We start from the raw sequence: 6,638 nt of genomic DNA, 5'->3' as shown, positions 1-6,638 counted from the left end.
AAATAATCCACGTCCAGGCACTCACATAGCAGGCAAAATATAAAAAGCCTTTATTGTAAAACAGGGTAAGACTAGTGGTTAGATTTTGAAAATGTAGTCACAGGTGTATCTATTTAACTAGTTCTCATTCTCTATTGTCTAACACCCTGATGAAGGCCTGTTTGGGCTGATACACGTTGGTGTTTTTTAACATGTAGCTCTGTCTTACAATAAAGGCTTTTTATATTTTGCCTGCTATGTGAGTGCCTGGACGTGGCTTATGTTTGTTTCTTGCAATGGGATCCACTTTTTGTTTTTGACATTTTGTTCCCTCTCTGGAGCACCCATAGTCTCGCTCGTGAGTACCTGATGCGCCCCTGGTCAAGACTTTTTTTCGAAACTTATTTAAAAGTTTCAACAAACACTCTGCCTTTAATTGACCCGATTTCTGGCTTAAGGTAATGTTGTCTTCCGCTATACACTAAACACTATTTAAATCAAAAACAACAACAGTACTGGCTTCATCTTTGTGGATTTTAACCGGGCTAAGGCCTTCTCTTTTGGTGAGTGAGGGTATTTGTGTGCGCAAATATATGCGAGTGGGTGATGTTTGATGAGCCGTAGTTTCTCTCATTGTAGGGTGTCTCGTTCTCTCCTCCTAATTGGAGCCTCCGTACAAACACAAACTCCCATTGGTGCAACCCGAATGCCCCAACACAGCATCACATGCACACACCCACGCACAAACACGCACATACAAAACTGGATACACGGACAGCTCGTTTTGTGTGATGACAGTCACCGCTAGCATCTCTGCAGCCAATTAAATGTGTTTCAAGACTTGTCAGATCGTTTTCCCCTCCCCCTTCCTCCCTAGTGTACAAGCTCGTCTTTACACATCAATGGGAATGTGTCACAACCAATGGCAGGCCGGCCTCTAAAGAGCCATGAAGGGTTGAAGGACACACACACGGAGGTCTTGCATTGCAAAACACTGTAAAAACACACTCAGTTCTTACATTGCAAAGCATTGTAAATACACATCATGCATGTATTATATGTAGATAATGTTTTTATAAGAAGTGACCTAACCGCTCTCCCACATACTAGCTGTAAATTTCACAGCTCATATGCACACACATACACATACATCATTCACTCCTACACATATATAAACACACTCCATTACTATTATGTGCTAGTCTTCTGGAGATCCCTGGTGAAAGGATACTTCCCAGCATGCTCCACTGCCACCCTGTAGTCGATGTAGCTGTTGCAGGGATGGAAGTTGAAAACGAACAGCAGGTTTGCACGTTCAAACACGATCACCTTGTCAGCTTGATTCAAAGTCGTGACTGCTGCCTGTTGGAAACAAAAAACAAGATGCAAATGATGTAAATGACTGTCAAACATGAATAATCTCAGAGAAAGCTATATTATTGTTCTGATGTAGCTCACAGATCACGAGTTCTCAGATGTTTTTTCCTAAATTGTCTTGAAAAAATAAAAACTTGAACAAATTAAACAACTGTTGACGTGATTTAAGAAAAAAAAATCCTAAACTAGCAAGTCTGTTTTGCTGCTCTAAGTTGGGTTGATTTGTTGGTTTTTAGAGGGTTTTGTCTGATAGTGCAAGCTAGGCTATGAGACTAGCAGATTGATCATCTAAAATGAGTTAAAATCGTTTTAGCGAGATTTGGGGGACCATCTTAGAACCACTGAACCAGCTTAGGCTGGGTCTGTGTTCAAAAGAGTATAAAGCTGTGTAAAGTAAAATTAAATAAAATTAAATAAATGTTTTGATACAAAGAATAACTTATACGTGATAGAATTGGCAGAAACTTGTTGCAGCTTCATGTAGGAACATTTAATAAATAAATAAATGATCAAACTAAAAAAAAGTGATTAAAGAATGAATGAATGAATAAATAAATAAACAAACATATAACTGTATAAAGCTATGTTAGAGTAGAAATCATATTGAAATGTTTGACTTTTGATGTCAGACTGTGACATCTTGGCGAATCTGAGCACAATCTGAAACATTGAGATCTCTTCTGAAACTCTAGAGGAGATACATATGATGTTTCTTTTTCTTCTCAAAGAAGAAAAATTTGAGAAGCATGGAGAAATAATCAAAAGATTCCATCTATATGATTGTTAATTTAATTATGAATCTGTCTTTCATGTGTCAAGACAATATAAGTCTCTGATTGTGCTGATAAATATATTGGACATAAACAGGGTTTTTTATACCGTTTAATGCAGTGGAAATCGTATTTCTGCTGTCTTCAGTACAAGGTGTGTGCGTGAAATGGACTTCCTGCTATGGAGAGTCATGCCTGGTTGGCTGTATTATGCAATTTCATTATCATATGGGCCATGCATCTCACATCACATTTATTACAGCAGATAAATAGCTCTACACAGTTTAACAGATGGCAAGGACAGATCCAGCAAGGCGATTTACTCTAGGTTTCTTCTGTAGGTTAAAGCCAGTATGAGACGTGCACGTTTAGGAATGTGTGTATGTGCATCTCACCTGACTGGCAGCCAGCCAGCCAGCCATATTTGTCTTCTGTAAGATTCATGTCACGGTCAAAAGCGTATAGCTGTCGGTATCGCAGATGCTCAATGTCCACAAGGTTGAACAGGCGATGGGCATAATAGTAGCTCTCGTTGTTTCCTTTTTTGGGAAAGTCAAGCCATTCTGGATGGCCGAACTCGTTACCTGGAGAAAGAATATTTTGAAAAATGAAGATTGCAAAAGCTGGTGAAAGCTTTTATCAAAACAAGAAAACACACCCCAAAGCATTTTCAGGTAATTTTGTGTGTTATGAAAATATTATAACTTACATCCCCTACAGGTTATTTTCACATGAGTTTTTCTTACACTGCACTGTTTTTAACTAAATAAGATTTATTTTTAATTTTACCAGCATTACTATGAATGCTTGGCCATCAAGAGGCAGAAAATCAGCCTTATATAAAGATCTCCAAGGAAAGTTCAAATGCATTTTCATTCATTCATTCATTCATTCATTCATTCATTCATTCCTTTTAGCTAGGAATTTTAGTTTTGATACAAAAAATATCTTTGATATAAGTGACAGAAACTAGTCGTGTTGAAATAAGTCTTGTTGAAGTTTATTTAACAATACAAGAATTTACATGAAGGAACAATAAATAAATAATAGTATTTAATACTTTAAGCTATGTAAATATAACTACACATTACATATAACATTATAAATAAATAAATAGATAGATAGATAGATAGATAGATAAATAGATAGATACTGCTTTAAATTATGTAAATTCTACTACTACAAAAAAATGATGATAATAATAATAATATAAAAATTATTACAAATATTTTAACTAAAATAATTATAGAATAATACTTTATATAAAGTACACACAATAATACATACTAATACTAATAGTAAAAATAACAACAGCAGCATAAATAATGAGAACAAGAAGGGTTAAAGTAATTTTATTTACAACAAAATAAATATTTTCTTTTTGATGAAGAAAAAGAAAATGATCTTCTCTTCCTGATCAAAACAGCATTACTTTCTCAATTAAAGCATGTAGCTAATTTTATACTAATTACTCATTTCATAGACATTCACTGATTAAAATGAAATGAAAAAGATCAGCAGCTGAAAAGGACATTGAGACAGTGAAGGATTCATGGCAGGAATAAATAAAAAGAGAGAAAGAAAGAGGGAGAGTATCAGAGCGATCAAATCCCTCAGCTTCCACTTGAACTTTACTTAATGTGCATTGGGACTTTCTGCGGCAAATAATTCTGATAGAGTCATATCATGTGTCAACTGGAGAGAGACAGAGCATAGGCTGGGCATGGTGGTTGCTCGCACAAAAGAACCGTGACAGCTCAGACTCCATAATTAAACGAAGAGAATGAAGATGACGAGACACTTTGTCTCTCTTACGGCTCCTGTCACCTCCGTCATACATCTTATCCTGCCGCCCCATGCGCTGAATACAGACACAATGATAAGGGACGTCCACTGCTCTTCACCTGCACTATATTAACATAATCTTAAATTATTCAATGCTTGCACTTATGCAGTACTCCTGAAAGTTATGGGACAGCACCTGAAAAGAGCAGTTTAGGCCCAACACATCTGCTGTTTTTCGGCAGAATGTATCTCCCAAGTGAAAGTGTAGCTTGAGTGAATTAAAACGCTCCATAGATTCTCTGCCTGCACAAAATCCTGCAGTTGTATGCATGAGTCTTTTTGAGAGATATATAAAGCTCACTTCATACCACCGGTTGATTGACAAGTAAGAGGGGTCGAACTGTATCTTTTGAAGGTTAGATCAATATGGTAGCTATAACTTGGCAGCATATAAGGGAGATGGATTTCAACAAGGCCAGAACGACTGCTGCTGTCCAGGCGCAGGTTTTCTTTTTTTCTTACAGCTGGGAGCAGATGCTACAATCTATAAATTGAAACGTTACAGAAGCAAAAGTAGAATTGTAAATTTTCTGAAGAAAACACCCATGCAAAACTCAACTGTGCAGCAGTAAGGTTTTGTGGTCTGACTAGTTTTAAGTGTGTTGCTATGTGGTTGCCAAGTAGTTTGAAGAATTGAACTGAGAATGCCTTTTAAATTACAGTTTCATTTGAGGTGACAAACATGATGAATAATTGCAAGACGAATTAAAATTAAAATTCATATTGCTTATTTTCAACAGCAAAGATTGTCAGAACAAACACTGAATGTTGGTTTGACAATGCCTTGAAAGTTTTGGAAAAGTTTAAAATCCATTAAGTTTGAAGGTTTATAAACTACTGATTGAAAGTTTGGGGTTGGTATGATTTTTGAATGTTCTTGAAAGAAGTCTCTTATGCTCACTAAGGCTGTATTTATTTGATCAAAAATAGAGTAAAAACAGTAATATTGTGTATAATTTGAAATTACTGAATTATTTTTCTATTTTAATATATTTTAAAATGTAATTTATCCATGTGACTGAATTTTCAACAGACATCACTCGAGTCTTCAGTGTCACGGTTCTTTAGAAATTATTCTATGTTGATTTGCTGCTCAAGAAACATTTCTTATTATTATCATTGTTGAAAATGACAGCTTAATATTTTTGTGGAAACCGTATTATAATTTTTATTTTAGGATTATGTAATATAAAGTTAATTTTGTAAGGGAATTAATTATTATTATTTTAGCTCAGGTTTTGAGAGGAATCGAATCTGAAGATTCGAAGTCAACCTGATTAGAACTGATTTCAAATTTGATAGTTTACACTTTATCAACTGTTTGTCCAGCAAGACGTTAACGTCCGTGTATCTTAACAATTTGAATATTTGTATTATCCCTGGCCACAGGTTAATACATGCTTGTGATAAGTTATAAGCTACGAGCTAGGTAACGTGATCTGGGCAAGGTTTAACTTTAAATTCACGACACAAGACAATGATTCTTTATAAAGGAAACAAGAATTTATTTTAAACTACTTCTATAGATTTCATGGATCTAAAACTAATGAAAACACACAAATACACACACACACACATACAGTTCTGAAGAATGAGAGTTAACGGAGTTCTGAGGAAATCCCAAAGTTTTAGCAAGATATTCGCTACAGTTCTTTACTTGCAACCTGAGAAAATCACAAAGCAGAGATTTGTCTTATCTTTACTACTTAAGATCAATTCAGCACCGATTTCAGCAGATAGAAGACTTTGTTTGTTACTTGCTTTTGAGTTGAGAGCTGAAAGGGGTTTTCCTCGTTGCCTGAGGGAATCCCGGAGCTTCGGATTGGTTGCTGAGATGACGTCTGGATGACGTCCTTTTGGGAGAGCCCTCGGTGGTGATTGGTTGGTTGCCGGAGGAGCCTCGAAGTTCTTCTGAGAGAGTCTGATTTTGCAAGACTTTGAGTTCTGCAGAGTTACGAAGCTTGAACGGAGTTGTTGAGTTCTGGATGGCCCGATCTCGTGATGGTGAGCGTGTGAGCACAAGATGGAGTGCTATTAGCACGGTGAAAAGAAGCGAGCTACGAGTGAAAGCCATCTGGTTTTAAGCCAGTCGAGTTGGTCCATCCCTGAAGTGATTGTTCCAATCAGAGATCAGTTGCAGGGCGGGGCCACGCCCCATATGTTTCCTTTTTTTGTGCATAAATTACATGCTTTCCTTTATCACATGGGATACATCCTTGCCAGATTTTGTTAATACTTCTATAAAGTTTCTTAATGCGAGTATTGTACATACTTCCCACTTTTCATCCATACCACTGTTCTGCAATTATCACACGCTTTCATTCAACACTAAACTTAACATATTAATAGCTTTATCTGCTAAAAGGGGTTAAAAACGTATATTAAAGTTGCAAGGTTACATTTTAACACCTCAAGCATATATAAGACATACAACATATTATTTGTGAATATAGTTGCCCTTTTATACGCATAAATGATTGTCTTTTGAAATCATCCAGTGAGTTTTGCGTGTTCCTTTGTCTCTCAAAGAGAAGTGCGCGTTTTTCTGGAATTTAGAGAAAGGGGAGCACAGAGAAAACCCTGAGGTCAAGGAGCTTGTAAAATGGTCCTGGTCATAGACCTCCTATTCTTCTCATTTGGACGTGGAGATATAAAATTGTCTCTTTT

General features: G+C 36.3%; 1 pseudogene; it reads right to left on the bottom strand.

The window, feature by feature from the left end:
* Nucleotides 1-6,638, bottom strand: part of LOC107701085 (1,4-alpha-glucan-branching enzyme-like) — a 145,657-nt pseudogene that overhangs the window by 32,585 nt on the left and 106,434 nt on the right.

Source organism: Sinocyclocheilus anshuiensis, unplaced genomic scaffold, assembly GCF_001515605.1.
Source record: "Sinocyclocheilus anshuiensis isolate Anshui unplaced genomic scaffold, SAMN03320099.WGS_v1.1 scaffold907, whole genome shotgun sequence".
Lineage (NCBI taxonomy): Eukaryota > Metazoa > Chordata > Actinopteri > Cypriniformes > Cyprinidae > Sinocyclocheilus > Sinocyclocheilus anshuiensis.
Note: the sequence above shows the minus strand (reverse complement) of the source record. Positions and strands in the feature narration are given on the sequence as shown.